Raw genomic sequence first — 18,309 nt, forward strand, 5'->3', positions numbered from 1 at the left:
AGCAGAATGAAGATAGCCAATAAAATAATCAGAGAACTTGAAGATAGATCAATAGAAATTATGCAATCTAAAAAATAAAGGCAAAAAAGATTGAAAAATAATAACAGAATGTCATAAACCTGTGGGACAATATGAAAATGGATCGCACTCATGTAATTTGAGTTCCAGGAGATAGAAAGACAGAGCAGGGCAGAAAAAAATATTTGAAAAATAATAGCCCAAACCATCCTAAACTTAATGAAAGATGTATAGGGCAGATTCTAGAAACTCAGAAAACCTAAAACAGGAATAAATAAAAATAAAAGCAAGCTTAGTTACATTATAGTCAAACCCATTAAAACCAAAGACAAAGAGACAATCTTGTAATCAGCCAGAGGAGACTGACACAATTCATATAAGAAACCAATGCTTCAAGTGACTGCAGACCTTTCATTAAAAACTGGAGATAGTGGGACACCCTCATTAAAGTGCTAAAAGAATTAATGTCGACATCCAATTCCATACGTAGTGAAAATATCCTTCAAGAATAAAAATGAAATAAAGACATTTTTAGATAAAAGAAAAATAAAAAATTCATTGCCAGAATTGTGGTGCCACAAGTAATGCTAAAGGAAGTTCTTCAAGCTAAATGGAAATGATACCAGAGGGAAAGTTGGATCTCCATGAAGGAATAAAAAGGATCAGAAATAGTAAGACTATTTTTCTCTTTATTTCTTTAAAATACAAATGACTTATTAAAATGTAATTTATAATATTGTAAGGGTTTATAATGTATATAAATATAAAACATATGAAAATTATAGTATAAAGGATGAAGTTAGGTAGTAATGGACTGATAAGTTTGCAAGATCTCCACATTTTATACAATATTAACTCTAAGTACTGTGAAAAGTAAAAAATGCATTTTGAAATCCCTAGAGAAATCGCTAAAAAAAAAAATCAAAGAGAGTTACAGCTAAAAAGCTAGTAGATAAATTTAAAGAAAATTCTTAAAAATATTTAAATAATTCAAAAGAAGTCAGAACAGTAGAAACAGAAGTTAAAAAAAAAAAAAGGATAACAATTAGAAAATAAATAATAAAATGGTAGACCCAATTTCAACCATACTGATAATTACATTACATTTTAATGCAATAAACTCTCCACATACAGGCAGCTGCTGTCAGTATAGATAAAACCAAAACAACTCATTGCCATTGAGTCAATTCTGGCTCAAAGAGACTCTATAGGATAGAGTAGAACTGCCTCAGAGGGCTTCCAGAGCTGTAATCTGAAGCAGACTGCCACAACTTTCTTCCACAGAGCATGTCTTAGTTATCTAGTGCTGCTATAACAGAAATACCACAAGTGGATGGCTTCAACAAACCAAAGTTGATTCTCTCACAGCCTAGTAGGCCAGAAGACCAAATTCAGGGCATAAGCTTGGAAGGCTTTCTCTCTCTGTCGGCTCTGGAGGAAAGTCTTTGTCATCAATCTTCCCCTGGTCTAGGAGCTTCTCCACACAAGAACCCCAGCTCCAAAGGATGATCTCTGCTCCCAGCACTACTTTCTTGGTAGTATGAAGTTCCCCTGTCTCTCTACTCACTTCTCTTTTTTATATTTCAAAAGAGGTTGGCTTAAGACACAATCTAATCTTGTAGATTGAATCCTGCCTCATTAACATAACTGTCACTAATCCCATCTCATTAACATCATAGACACAGGATTTACAACAGGTAGGAAATTCACATCAGATGACGAAATGGTGGACAATCACACAATACTGGGAATCATGGCCTAGCCAAATTGATATACATATTTTTGGGGGACAAAATTCAATCCATGTCCTCTACATCAACAAAAAGAACACCGAAGAGGAAATAACCAAATCAATACCATTCACAGTAGCCCCCAAGAAGATAAAATACTTAGGAATAAATCTTACCAAGGATGTAAAAGACCTATACAAAGAAAACTATAAAACTCTGCTACAAGAAACAGCAAAAGGACACACTTAAATGGAAAAACATACCCTGCTCATGGATAGGAAGACTTAACATAGTAAAAATGTCTATTCTACCAAAAGCCATTTATACATACAACGCACTTCCAATCCAAATACCAATGTCATACTTTAAGGGAATAGAGAAACAAATCACTAATTTCATATGGAAAGGAAAGAACCCCCGGATAAGCAAAACATTACTGAAAAAGAAGAAGAAAGTGGGAGGCCTCACTCTACCTGATTTCAGAACCTATTATATAGCTACAGTAGTCAAAACAGCCTGGTACTGGTACAACAACAGGCACATAGACCAATGGAACAGAATTGAGAATCCAGATATAAATCCATCCATTTATGAGCAGCTGATATTTGACAAAGGACCAGTGTCAGTCAATTGGGGAAATAATAGTCTTTTTAACAAATGGTGCTGGCATACCTGGATATCCATTTGCAAAAGAATGAAACAGGACCCATACCTCACACCATGCACAAAAACTAACTCCAAGTGGATCAAAGACCTAAACATAAAGACTAAAACGATAAAAATCATGGAAGAAAAAATAGGATCTACCCTAGGAGCCCTAATACAGGGCATAAACAGAATACAAAACATTGCCAAAAATGATGAAGAGAAACCAGATAACTGGGAGCTCCTAAAAATCAAACACCTATGCACATCTAAAGACTTCACCAAAAGAGTAAAAAGACCACCTACAGACTGGGAAAGAATATTCAGCTATGACATCTCAGACCAGCGCCTGATCTCTAAAATCTACATGATTCTGTCAAAACTCAACCACAAAAAGACAAACAACCCAATCAAGAAGTGGGCAAAGGATATGAACACACATTTCACTAAGGAAGATATTCAGGCAGCCAACAGATACATGAGAAAATGCTCTCGATCATTAGTCATTAGAGAAATGCAAATTAAAACTACGATGAGATTCCATCTGACACCAACTAGACTGGCATTAATTCAAAAAACACAAAATAATAAATGTTGGAGAGGCTGCGGAGAGACTGGAACTCTCATACACTGCTGGTGGGGTTGTAAAATGGTACAACCACTTTGGAAATCCATCTGGCGTTATCTTAAACAGTTAGAAATAGAACTACCATACAACCCAGAAATCCCACTCCTCGGAATATACCCTAAAAATACAAGACCCTTCACACAAACAGATATATGCACACCCATGTTTATTGCAGCTCTGTTTACAATAGCAAAAAGCTGGAAGCAAACAAGATGTCCATCAACGGACGAATGGGTAAATAAATTGTGGTATATTCACACAATGGAATACTACGCATCGATAAAGAACAGTGACGAATCTCTGAAACACTTCATAACATGGAGGAATCTGGAAGGCATTATGCTGAGCGAAATGAGTCAGTTGCAAAAGGACAAATATTGTATAAGACCACTATTATAAGATCTTGAGAAATAGAAAAAACGGAAAAGAACACATACTTTTGTGGTTACAAAGGGGGGAGGGAGGGAGGGAGGGAGGGAGAGGGCTTTTTATTGATCAATCTGTAGATGGGAACTGCTTTGGGTGAAGGGAAAGACAACACTCAAAACATGGAAGGTCAGCCTAATTGGACAGGATTAAAAGTAAAGAGGTTTCCGAGATAAAATGAAAGCTTCAAAGGATAGCGAAGCAGGGGCTGGGGTCTGGGGAACTTGGTTTGAGAGGACTTCTAAATCAATGGGCAAAACAATTCTATTATGAAAACACTCTGCCTCCCACTTCGAATTGTGGCACCTGGGGTCCTAAATGCCAACAAGCAGCCATCTAAAATACATTAATTGGTCTCAACCCACCGGGAGCAAAGGCAAAGGAAGAACACCAAGGTCACACGACAACTAAGAACCCAAGAGACAGAAAGGGCCACTTGAACCAGAGACCTACAATATCCTGAGACCAGAAGAACTAGTTGGTGCCCGGCCACAATCGATGTCTGCCCTGTCAGGGAACACAACAGACAACTCCTGAGGGAGCAGGAGACCAATGGGATGCAGACCCCAAATTCTCATTAAAAGACCACACCTAATGGTATGATTGCGACTAGAGGAATCCCAGAGACAATGCTCCCCAGAACTTCTGATGGCACAGGACAGGAACCATCCCCGAAGACAAATCATCAGGCATGAAAAGGACTGGTCAGTGGGGGGGAGAGAGATACTGATGAAGAGTGAGCTAATTAAATCAGGTGGACACAGGAGAGTGTGTTGGCAACTCTTGACTGGAGGGGGGATGGGAAGATAGAGAGAGAGGGAAGAAGGTAAAATTGGCACGAAACGAGAGACTGTGAGGGCTGACTCAATAGGGGGAGAGCAAGTGGGAGAAGGGAGTAAGATGTATGTAAACCTACATGTGACAGACTGATTGGAATGGTAAATGTTCACTTGAAGCTTAATAAAAATTAAAAAAAAAAAGGGTTCAAAAGGACCCCACACCATGTGATGACAGGAGTGTAAACAGAACAGACCAAACCGGGAAAGGTAATTTCGAAAATTACTTGGTTTTTACTTTTCCTTTTTAATCTTCAAAATATTTTATAGTACACCTGTGCCTCTGCTACAAGAGATTAAAAAGTTTTTCGAGAGAAAAAAAAAAAAAATTCAATCCATGACAGAGTAGCTGGTGAGTTCCAACTGCTGACCTTTCAGTTAGCAGCCAAGTGCTTTAGCCACTGCACCATCAGGGCTCCACATCAAAATGGATTTTAAAAAAAAAGAAGCCCAATTATATGCTGTCTATAGTTGATTCACTTTAAATAAAAAAAAAAAAAAAGATTAAAAATAAGTGGAGATAAAAAATATATATATATGCCCTGGATACATTAGAAGATTGGAGTGATTGTATTAACATCAGATAAATTCAATTTCAAGACAAATAGCATTTCCAGAGATAAACAGGGACATTTCATAATGCTAAGAGGGTCAGTTCTTCAGGAGGACATAACAATTATAAACACATTCTTGGCTTATGGTTAAGTTTCAAAATCTATGAAGCAAAAAATGAAAATTCCATAATCCTACTAGATTTTCACCACTTCTTTCCCAGCAATTGCTAGAGCAACTAGGCAAAAAAAAATCAGAAATATGCAGATGATCTAGCCCATCTCATCCAATACCTTGCCCTAACATTTATGGAATGCTACACCCAACAACTGTACAATACACAGTCCTTTCAAGTGCACATGGTATTTTCATCAAGGCAGAGTATAGGCTGGGCCATAAACAAGACTCAGTAAATTTATAAGGATTGAAATCGTATAGCATATGTTCTCAGACCTCACAAAATTAAAATCAAATCAATAATAATAACAAACCTAGGAAAACCTCAAATACTTAGAAATTAAACAACAGACTTCTAAAAGATGTATGGGCCTAAGAAGAAATAAGGAAAATCACAAAACATTTACAACTAAAAGATGAATATAAAACATTTCAAACGTTGAAAATGTCTAAGCAGTGCTTAGAGGGAAACTTATGATTTTACACTTATACTTTTAATACTTAAATTACAAAAAAGGAAGGTCTAAAATAAATGACGTTAGGCTCCACCTTAATAAGCCAGACAAAGACAAGTAAAACAAATACAAGATAAATAGAAGGAAAAAATAATAAAGAACAGAAAAAGAAAGAAAAGAAATAATAGAGAATAAAGATAAAATAAATTGTTAAAATCCTTACTAGAATGATTAAAAAAAAAGGAAAGAGAACACAAATTACCACTTTATCAGGAATGAAAGAGGAATTATCACCATAGACCCTCCAGATAGAAAAAGGATATAAGAGAACATTGTGAAAAATTTTAGGGCAACAAATTTGAAAATTTACATGAAATAGAAAAATTTCTTGAAATATAAAACTTATCTAAGCTGATACAAGAAAACAGGAAATCTGAAAAGCACTGTATCAATGAAAGAAAATTAATTATCAAAAATTTTCACACACCAAAAACACTGTTTGCCTAAATGGTTTCATTGGTGAATTCCATCAAACATTAAAGGAAGAAATAACACCAATCTTATCTAAAAAACTTACTCAAAAAAAGAGGAAAAGGAAACACTGCCCAACTTGCTTTATGAAGTCAGCATTACTCCAACACCAAAACCTGGCAAAAAACATGGTAAAAATAGAAACATAGATGCAAAATCATTAACAAAGTATTAGAAAATTGAATCTGACAATATTTTAAACGATAATACATCATTACCAGGTAGGGTTCATCCCAAAAGTGCACACTTTGTTTAATGTTTGAAAATAAACCATTGTAATTCATCATATTAGCACAGTAAATGAATACAAACATACCATTTCAATATATGCTGAAAAATCATTTGACAAAATTTATAATAGAGATTCTTAGAAAACTAAATCTAGTTAAGAACCTCTTCAAACTGATTTAAGGAACAAGGCATGGATGCCCACTTTCATCATTCCTATTCAATATTGTATTAGTGGTCCTAGCCATTGTAATAAGGTAAGAAAAAAAAAAAACAAAACCAAAATGCATAAAGATTGGGGGGAAAAAAAGAAGTAAAATTGCTCACATTTGCAGATGATATGATTATTTTTGTAGAAAAGTATCAGGGAATCTATATAATATCTACTAAAACTAATAATGAATTTAGCAAGGTTACAAGATATGCTAATAAACAAAAATTAAATTTCAATTTATGTACTAGCAGCAATTAGAAAATGAAATTAAAAAGCAATTCCATATACAGTTAGAACCAAAAAACATAAAATAACTAGGAATAAATCTAATAAAAGATGTTCAAGACCTCTACACTGAAAAAGTATAAAATATTACTGAGAGAAATTAGGAAAGACAAATAAATGGAAAGATATATCATGTTTGTGGATTGGTATACTCAACATTTGTGGGATCTCAATTCTCCCAAAATTAATCAGTAGGGTCAATGTAATTATAATAAAAATTCCAGCATACTTCTTACAGAAATTTTAAATTCTGAAATTTATATGGAAATGTAAAAATTCTAAAATGGTTGAAAGATTTAAAAAAAAAGAACAAAATTGGAATAATTATAGTACCTGATTTTGAGACTTACTATAAAGCTATTTTACTTGGATCCACAATCAATGCCCACGGAAGCAGCTGTCAAGAAATCAAACAACGTATTGCAACGGGCAAATCTGCTGCAGAAAACCTCTTTAAAAGTGGTAAAAAGCGGAGATGACACTTTGTGGACTAAGGTGCACCTAACCCAAGCCATGGTATTTTCAGTCGATCCATAAGCAATCAAAAGCTGGATAATGAATAAGGAGGACTGAAAAATTGATGCCTTTGAATTATGGTGTTGGTGAAGAATATTGACTATGCCATGGACTGCCAGAAGGAAGAATGAATCTGTCTTGGAAGAAGTACAGCCACAATGCTCTTTAGCAACAAGGATGGTGAGGCTTTGTCTCATGTACTTTGGACATGTTATCAGGAGGAACAAGTCCTTGGAGAAGGATATTATGCTTAGTAAAGCAGAGGGTCAGTGAAAGAGAGGAAGACCCTCAATGAGACGGATTGACACAGTGGCTGCAATGATGGGTTCAAGCATAGCAATGATTGTGAAGATGGCACGGGACAAGGAAGTATTTTATTTTGTTGTACATAGGGTTGCTATGAGTCAGAACAGATCAATGGCACCTAACAACAACATCAACAATGGTTTGTTTTTGGTAAGAAGATTGATAAATGGTTCAATGTAAAAGAATAGAGAGTCTAGAAATAGACCTATACATATCTATGGACAACTGATTTTGACAAAATTAATAGCAAAGGCAATTAATTCAATAGAGAAAGGAAAGTCTTTAAAGAAAATGGTGCTTGAATAATTGAATACTCATATAGAAAAACATGAACATTGATTCTTACATCACACCATACACAAAAATTAACTCAAAATGGGTCACAGATCTAAATGCAAAACCTAAAACTAAAACTTCTAGAAGAAAAAAAAAAGAGAAAATCTTTGTGACCTGGGGTGGGCAAAGGTTTCTTAGATAAAACACAGAAAGTACAAAATTTAAAAGAAAAATTGATGAATTGGAATTCAAAATTAAAAACTTTTACTATCTGAAAGATGGTATTAAAAAAAAATACCAATGAGAGACTGAAAAAAATGTTTGCTACACATATGTCAGATAGTGGACTTGGATCTAGAATATAGAAAGAACTCTTAAAACTCAATAGTAAGAAGATAAACAGCTCATTAAAATAATGAGCAAATAGACAGTTGACCAAAGATGTACAGTTGGCTGGTAATTATATGAAAAAGATGCTCAATATTGTTAGTTAGCAGGGAAACGCAAATTGAAACCACAATGAGATACCACCATATAGCCATTAGAATGGCTAAAAATAAAGATTGAGTATATCAAGTTTTGGCAAGGATGTGGAGCCATCAAGACTCTCATACACTGCTGGCGGGAATGTAAAATGGTGAACAACGCTGGATACTGGCAATTTCTTAAAAGCTTTAACATACATCTTCCATATAACCCAGTCATTACACTCCTAAGTATTTACCCTCAAAAAAGTGAAAACATAGAGACTTCTATATGAACACTCACAGCCACTTTATTCACAATAACATCAAATTGGAAATAACTCAAATGAATAAACAAAATATGATGCATCCAAACAATGGAATACCCACACACACACACACACACACACACAAAAAACCAAACCCGTTGCCATCAAGTCAATTCCGACTCATAGCGACTCTATAGGACAGAGTAGAACTGCCCCATAGGGTTTCCAAGGAGCAGCTGGTGGATTTGAACTGCTGACCATTTGGTTAGCAGCCAAGCTCTTAACCACTGTGCCACCAGGGTTTCAACAATGGATTACAACCTAGCAATTAAAAAGAAGGAGTTACTGATACACACAACAACATGGGTACATTTCAAAGTCTTTACGCTGACTGAAAGAAGCCAGACACAAAAGAGTACATACTGTACAATTCCATTTATATAAAATTCTAGAAAGAGCAAACTGATCTATAGTAACAAAAGACAGATCAGCAGGGGTTGCCTGGGGATGGAGGCATAGGGTAGAATGGGTTGTAAAAGGGCATGAGGAAAGTTTGGGTGTGGTAGATATGTTCTGTATCGTAATTGTGACAGTGATTTCATGGGTAGATACATTTGTCAAAACTCATAGAATTGTACACATTACACTGATGCAATTTATGATATGTAAATCATACCTAGATCAGATTGACTGAAAAGACAAAGACAACTTCAACATAAGGGCATAGAAAGACTGAAAGTTAAAGGATGGAGAAGCTGTACCAGGCAAACATTACCCAGAAGAAAGCTTGCATAAATACACTTTTTCAAAAAATCAATATCCAACGGTCATGGATTGAATTACATCCCCCCAAAAACGTGTGTATTAACTTGGTTAGGCCATGATTCCCAGTATTCTGTGGTTGTCCTCCATTTTGTGACTGTGATTTTATGTTAAAGAGGATTAGGGTGGAATTGTAACACCCTTACCAGGTCATATCCCTGATCCAATGTAAAGGGAGTTTCCCTGGGGTGTAGCCTGCACCACCTTTTATGTCTCAAGAGATAAAAGGAAAGGGAAGCTAGCAGAGAGGAGGGGACCTCATACCACCAAGGAAGCAGTGCTGGGAGCAGGTCCTTTGGACCTAAGGTTCCTGCTCTGAGATGCTCCCAGATCAAGGGAAGACTGATGCATCACAACAACATTTCTCCAGAGCCGACAGAGAGAGAAAGCCTTCCCCTGGAGCTGGTGCCCTGAATTTAGACTTGTAGCCTACTGGACTGTGAGAGAATAAACTTCTCGTTGTTAAAGCCATCCACTTGTGGTATTTCTGTTGTAGCAGCACTAGACGACTAACACACCAACCTAAGAGGATGTGGAGACTGAAACCAGAGGCGATGTACTTTCACCATTAGGTTAATTTTAAATCAGCAGTTTCCTTTTCTGAAGTCAGCTTTATGCCATTTTAAAAGTCAATGGAGTGGAAATCAATACATTTGGATTCTAAAAGTGTTGTGTAGAATACCCTTAAGTTTGAGAGTAGATCTGTCAGTTTTTGTTTAGAAGGAAATGATCAAAAGCTTTCTTTTTTTTTTTTTTAACATGATTTCAATGGAAACATTTTCATAAATCTTTGGTTATAATCTCGCGCCGCTCGCACAGCTCAGCACAAACAAAATAGCTTGCCCTCTGTCATTGTCATTGGGTACCTGGGCTACCCTGTTAGAGGATGAGACATCTAGAGTAGAGCCAAGTTCCTAGTCATCCCAGCTGAGGCCATCCTAGGTCGGCAATCAGCCAACTGAATCCCCGACACGTGAGCAAGTACAGCCACCATCAGCAGAAAGACCTCATCAACCAACAGCTGAACCGCAGATGCCGATGTGAGCTCAGCTCAGCCCCAGGAAGCCCAAACCAGGTAAGCCTTGAAGAGTCTTGAGCTACATAAATGCCTCTTGCTGTATGCCTCTGAGGATTTGTGGTGGTTTATTACACAGCATTGTGGTGGCACAGATCATCGATATAAAACTCGGTATTAGTTTGTAAGGAAAAAGGCATTAGAAGATAAAAGAGGATCACCACCAATGACAAAAGATTCAATTCAGCAGGATGATACAATACTTCTAAATTTGTATTTATCTAATAACATACCTTCAAAATATACGGAGCAAAAGCTGACAGAATTACAAGGAGAAAAAAATCCACCACCATAGAATGAGTTTTGATTTTCTTTTTAAAACAAACTCCTCTTGGTAATTCATAGACTTACGAAAAGTCAGAAAGGGAAAATTTGAACAACACAGTTAACAAGCTTGATCAAATAGACTATAAGAACCTTGTGCCCAAGAACTAGAAAACATATGAACCATTTAAAAATTTATTCATAAAGCAAATTACAAATTTATTTTAAAAATTCGATCATATTTCTGATCACAGCACAATTAAATCAGAAGTCAAAACCAAGAAAGTAACTTCAAGAAACCCAAAGGTTTAGATATCTGAAAACGGACACCCTAAATTAAGACAAAGAAAGTAGAATAAAAGAAACTACAAAGATAAAACCCCAAATTAATGAAGCAGAAAAAAAGATAAAACAGAAAGGTTAACAAAATGAAATGCTGACTCTTTGAAAAAAACTAATATATGTAAACCTCTGGCAAGTAATAAACAAATTAGGTATTAAAAGGAGGAAATTCCTAGAGATAGAGTTGAGATAATGAGAGAATATTATGAAAAATTGTATGCCAATGAAAGGGTAAGAGACACAAGAAGAGGAGGATGTCCACTGTCATTGCTTCTGTTCAACACTGTACTGGACAATCAGGCACAAAGAGAAAAGACTCTAAGGAATAGAAACAAAACTGCCATTAATTTAAGATGACATACCTATCTGCATAGAAAAGTCCCAAATAATCTACCAATTATTTGAATTAAATAGAATTCAGTAAGGTTTTTAGTGTACGTTTTACATAAGGAAATTAATTGCATTTCTATATGTCAACAACAAATAGTGTTATAACGTGTAAATTAACCAAAAAAGATACCATGAAAAATAGAAAGAAATGTCACCTATGTATTAATATAATAAAATATCTGTAAGGCCTTAAGGAGGAAAGTTTTAGGTTTTTATGAAAGAACATAAAGATGACATAAGTAGATACACTCTGCTCATAAGCAGGGAGACTAGGAAATATAAAGATGTTCATTTTTCCCAAATTACAATGAAAATTCAATAAAAACCCCAACAGAAATTTTCTTAGAACTTGATAAGCTTTTTATATTTATATAAATTTAAAGTTATATAAAGAGTAAAATACAGCCAAGTTGCTCCTGAAAAAGAACAAATAGATCAATGTTACAAGATAGCCCATAAACAAGCCTACTCAAATTTGGAAACTTGATAAATAACAGAAATGGCCTTGGAGGTCAGTGGGGAAATGGTGGAGAATTCAATAAACGGTGCTGTGACAATTAGCTATCCACATTGAAAAAAAAAATTGGATGATGACCTCATACTGGACCCCAAAATAAATTTTAGGTAAGCCATTGTGTGAGATGCAAAATTTTAAAACTTTTAGAATGAAGGAAACCATGTTAATGATATCACAATAAGGAAGGAGTTCTGAAATAACACAGAAGGCACAAACCATAAAAGACTAATAAACATCACAACAATAAAGCTACAGTTTTTCAGTCAGGCCAATCCATATTGCTGGGTATGTATCTATTCTGTTACTTCCAACTGCTACATATCACCCCCATGATTTACCTGTCTACTCTCCCCAGTTGCTTCCAGGTCCCACTAAGAAAAACGACTTTGCAATGAATATCCTTGTACCACTTCCTATTTAGGAGCCTGTGCAAATATCTCCTTGGGATATACATTGAAAGGCAGAATTGCTGAGAACTAAGACATGCATCGACCACTTGTCTGTCAGTTTGTCGTACTATGGTGGCTTGTGTGTTGCTATGATGCTGGAAGCTATGGTGGACAAGTCTCCGTGGAGTTTCCAGACTACAAGAAAGGCCTGGAGATCTACTTCTGAAAATTAGCCAATGACAACCCTATGGATCACAACAGAATATTGTCTGATACAATGCTGGAAAGTGAGCCTCCTAGGTTGGAAAAAAAAAAGGCACTCAAAATACACGGTGGCCATAACAATGAATTCAAGCATGCCAACAATGGTGAAGATGACACAGGACTGAGAAATGTTTCCTTCTGTTATACATGGAGTCACCAGTAGTTGGAGCCCTCTGGATGACAACTAACAACAAGGCATGTAAGCTTCATGTGCACAGTTCAGCATTCCACTGTCTCACCTGCAGTGCAGGAAGGCTCCTATATTCCCAACTCCACCAACACTTGGCATTGTCCAGCTTTTGCTCTATGAGTCCAATGTCTACTTTCCGAATTAATACAATCATTTTTCCTGGAAACCTCAAAAGAGTTTAAAAAGTCTTTGTGCTCATCTCAGATCTGGAAGGTAGACAATTCTCCCCATTTTATAATTGACTCATTACATACGAAAAGGCAAGGCCAAAATCTTTCCCTTCCCAGTGATGCTAAATTCTGACTTCCAACCAATTGGCAAGGAGGGAAGGACGAGGACTGCCTTTCTAGTCATTTCATTCCTCTGTTCTTCAGCTCAGTATTCTAATCCCTAGGATATACTTCTTGGGTTGGGAATAAGAAGACATACTTTGTACTATGGTACTTTGTCAACTCCGAAATGAAAGCTACATAAATAGAAACTCAAATCATAATCTGTACAGTGAACCTTTTCAAATGACACAGTGCCAATTTGAGATGAAATACACACAAGAAATGCAGAAGCCACTCTAATATGAGAACAATACAGTCATCTGGTCTACAGTCTTGACTGGTGTTGCCTAATCATCATAGAAGTTATTGTCTTCCTTTTTATACAGCGTAATGTAATCCTCAAATTCTTGGAGACTTAATTATTTTTTTCCCCTAAAGCAGCAGAAGTGATTAGCATGAATGATAAGTAAATTTGTCAGCATTAGCGCTCCAAAGTGGCGTCCATCAATCTACCCAGAGACTTGCCTGAAGGTGGACGGGCCAGTGACCCACGGGCTGCAGGACACTGCACAGAGGCTCTTGGTGTGTTTTGTTTTCCCTTCTGACACTGCAAGAGTATTACGTGTCATTTAATATTTGCTAAAATAGTGGAAATCCTTTTAATTGAATAAATTTTCTGAAAAGCTTCACAGATTTAAATGGTCTTACAAGTCATTTACTAGAAAAGATTGATTTCTCTAAGAGGATCCAGCTGTAACTTGCCCAGAGCATTGTACAAATTCTTTAGGAGAACTGGTGACTTCTTTGTGTGTATGTGTCAGTCTAGCTGAAAATGATACGCAACAGTTCTATTTATCAGCGGGGAAAACTTGTTTAAACACATTCAGAATGCTGCTCCTATTTTTATCGGATCTAATCCTTCTGTTTTCCTTGTTAGAAAGGTTTGAATATAAACACAATCAAATTTGTTCTCTGTGAGCTGTTAAAGCCCTAAAATGATACAAAGTGGACCAAAATAGCTCTCCCATAATTCATCTAGAAATGCAGTCTATTTAGTATTAGGACAGAACGATAACACCTAAGGAGATTAAAAAAAAAAAAAAATGAGGGAGAATCCTGTTCACAATTAAAGTTAATGAAATTGAGTTTCATAATTTCAGAGTGCTGTGTCCTGAGGACGGGGATCGGCTCTTAACATTTCTTATAGGCCCCACTCCTGGGACAGAGATTGGCTTGCTGCAGGTATATGTTGATTGACTTGCTGCAATTACAGCAGCCAAAAAAAAATAACACCCCCTTCTCCCCAGCCTTAGAGACACATAGGAGTCAGACAACGAGAGACAAAAATATCAGCTTTCTCAAAGAAAGCTTTCTTCCTGAATTAGATGGAGTCGGCCCCCTCAGTCACAGGCAGCTCTGGCCAACCCAGAGTCCCCTCTAGGCATGGAGACCACCCCCTGAGCTCACTGGGTGACTAGATGCCCCTGAATGCATGCATCTTGTAGACAGGCTGCTTCTGAGCCAAGAATGCCAAGTTCCCTTTCCAAACTTACCAATCAGGTGAGCCACACACCTCCTGGCAAGGGATGGGGCAGAAAGAAGCTGGAACTGTTTCAGATGCTTCCTCCTTCTGTAGAGTGGGAGTTTTTACCCCCGTACAGAATGCGGTTTAAAAGTCATATGCTTTATTATTCTATACGCGCTTCACCATGGCAAGAGTTCTCAACTGTATTCTCCTTGGGGTAACCAGGCGTAAAACTGTTGGCAAACATCCTTTCAACAAACTTTAACATCCCCGCCATTACTTATGTTTTAAATCTGCCTTCTATTTAAACTATATGATTGTCAAAGGAATTACTTGATCCGTTCCCTTGATCATTTACACATTTGTATTTTCCTTCTCTTCTCTGTCATTATTTGGTATGCTCCCTTTGTAACCTGTTGCTGGGGAACTCAGCAGTTCTAAGCTTAGACAACTTTTTAAATCAGGAAACTGTTCTTTAATAACTTAACTGGCTGGAAAGACAAACCCTTGTTAGAGCGTGCCTTCTATTCTGCTTTGGGTTTTAGATTTTCCGGAAGTGTGACAAATATTAAACAAGTGATCGCTTTGATTTGGGGATTCAGGGTCAGATCAAAGGTGGTGCTGTTGTTAGGTGTCATCAAAACACTGCTTGGTAGTGCGCCATCCTCACAATCATTGCTATGTTTGAGCTCATTGTTGCAATCACTGTGTCAGTCCATCTCATTGAGGGCCTTCCTCTCTTTCCCTGATCCTCTGCTTTCCCAAGCTTGATGTCCTTCTCCGGGGCCTAGTCCTTCCAGATAACATGTCTAAAGTATGTCAGATGAAGTCTTACCATTCTTACTTCTAAGTAGCATCCTGGCTATATTTCTTCCAAGACAAATTTGTTCGTTCTTCTAGCGGTCCATGGTATTTTCAATATTCTTCAGTAACACCGTTAATTCAAAGGCACCAATTCTTCTTTGGTTTTCCTTATTCGTTGTCCAGCTTTCAAATGCATGTGAGGCAATTGAAAATTCCATGGCTTGGATCAGGCACACTTTAGTCCTCAAAGTGACATCTTTGAGTTTTAATACTTTAAAGAGGCCCTTTGCAGCTGATTTGCCCAATGCACTGCTTCTTCTGACTTATTTTTTTATTTTTATTTTATTTATTATTACTGCCATGGGTGTTGATTGTGGATCCAAGTAAAATGAAATCCTTAACAACTTCAATCTTTTCTCCGTTTATCATGATGCTGCTTATAGGTCCAGTTGTGAGGATTTTTGCTTTCTTTATGTTGAGGTGGAAACCCTGGTGGCATAGTGGTTAAGAGCTACGGCTGCTCACCAAAAGGTCAGCAGTTCAAATCCACCAGGCGCTCCATGGAAACCTGATGGGGCAGTTCTACTCTGTCCTATAGGGTCACTATGAGTCGGAATCGACTCGACGGCAGTGGATTTGGTTTTTGGTTCTTATGTTGAGGTGTAATCCATACTAAAGGCTGTGGTCTTTGATCTTCATCAGTAAGTGCTTCAAGTCCTCTTCACTTTCAGCAAGCAAGGTTGTGTCATCTGCATATTGACGGTTGTTAGCTTCTGGCATCACAGCAACACCCAAACCACCACAGTACGACAAACTGACAGATGAGGGGTGGAGATCAAAGGTACCATCATCAAACACTTAGAGAGAGGTGGTGAAACCAGGCAGGGCTGTACAGTGCCAAATGCAGACCCGCAGGTTTGGGCATCCAAAGGGGTTGCAGAGCGGCTCCTCCGAGATTGAGGCCTAAAGGAAGACACCTCGGTGTTGATGCACTTATGTGTTTCCCATGCTCCCTTCTTTGATTCTCCCACAGTTCTGTTTGTATTGTCCTCGCCCTAGGTTCAGATCAGGTTTGATTGCTCAAAACTGAGTTGTTAGAATTATGTATAAGACAAAGACCTCTCTATGTTAAAAAAAAAAAAAAAAAGGCATTTTCTAAAATAGATAGGGGAAAATGGAAAACCCCAGACCATTGTATTTCATAGTCATGGAGTTTTAGAGCTGGGGGACTTTGGAGATCATCTAATCTACCCCCTCCCCCAACTCACTTTTAACATTTTATGAAATGGAGAAACTGAAGCAAACAAGTTTAGTAACTTGAACAAAATTACAAAGCACTTCAGTGACTAAGTCAGGACTAGAACTCAGTTTTTCTGACTTTTCATCTCTCGTTATTGATCTGTGCTCCTCAAATGTTGGAAACTTTAAGGAAGACCACCCAAGAGTTAGGAGCCCTGGTGGCACAGTGTTTAAGGGCTCGGCTGCTAGCCAAAAGGTCGGCAGTCCAAATCCACCAGCCACTCCTTGGAAACCCTATGGGGCAGTTCTACTGTCCTATAGGGTTATTATGAGTCTGAACTGACTCGAAGGCACCTAACAACAACAACAATCCAAAGGTCATGAGAAGGTAGTATGAATGAATGCTCCCTTGTTGCCTGTATTCTGTGTATTGTGTTAATTTGTTCAAGAATTAACTAAAGTCAGCAAATAAGTTGCAGATACCATGTTCTAGTACCAAGCATGACTGAGTCTTGGTTTGGACAGTTTTTCAGTCCTTGACAGCCTTAATTTCTCTTCTCAGTAAATTGCATGCTGAAGTCACTGTACTAATAGTCCAACTCCATTGGACAGATAGTTCAAATCTGGGAAATCTAGATAAAGATTGAGTTTACCTCCTTGCTTGAGAGGTCCAGAACTTCAATAGTTAAATTGGCCTCAACTGTTTAGAGTTTTTTTTTTTTTTTTTTTTGGTGTGGGGGGTGATGTTGATTTGGGGTTTTGGGGATTCCGATGAGATGATAGGAAAGGTTTTGGCATCAACTTTCAAAGTGTGAAAATGAAAGGGTCAAAACCAGGGTGAGGGAAAGGGGCAGGGGAGGCCCCCACTGAGGACAGGGCAGCAGCACCCCTTCCTGCCACACAGTTACTGGGAATGAGCAAGCCAGACCAGGACTGTGCCCTAGCTGAGAAAACAGATGTGGGTGATTAAAAACACCTCCTAGGTCACCCTGTTTTGGAACCTGAGTCTGGAAAGGCATCATGGCAGTCTCAACCAGGCTTCCTTGGTTTCTGAAACGGCCATCAGCAACTCGCATCACAACCCAGAACCGGGACACCTGGGGAAACCACAGGCCTATCTCGGGGAAAAGGAGGGCAGGAAAGGCCAGAGACATTGACAAGAAACTCATGACAACCCCAGAGGGGAAAAAGGAAAAGGCCCTCCCAGAGAGGCCCAGGAAGGAAGACTTTGCCAGGTGGCACCACTTCAGTCTAATTAGACAAAGGCTGGAGGGGGTGGGGTGAGGCCTGAAAGCAGAGACACCTGGGGAATGAGAGAGAAAGGGGGGTCGGGGGCAAAGGTTGAGAAAAACAAGCCACCTGGGACCACTGATGGAAACACTACCCCCGGGATGGAGTGTGAAGGAGGCAGGTCAAGGCGGCTCACAGAAACCAGGGCAGAGATGTGGAGACCAGGCAGCTGAGGAGGCAGGCAGCCATTAGGCGGCTGCTGTTAGTTCAAAGAGGTCAAAAGAACCAGGAAGAAAACGACAATGCTGACAAGGACGATACTGCGAGAATGCCCTCACTTGGTTATAATAATGAGATGAAAGTCAAAGGCATGGCAGCAAATATGGGCACCTAACCTAAGAAATCTTTTTTTTTTTTTTTTTTTTGCTAC

The sequence above is a fragment of the Elephas maximus genome, chromosome 16 (genome assembly GCF_024166365.1).
Source record: "Elephas maximus indicus isolate mEleMax1 chromosome 16, mEleMax1 primary haplotype, whole genome shotgun sequence".
Lineage (NCBI taxonomy): Eukaryota > Metazoa > Chordata > Mammalia > Proboscidea > Elephantidae > Elephas > Elephas maximus.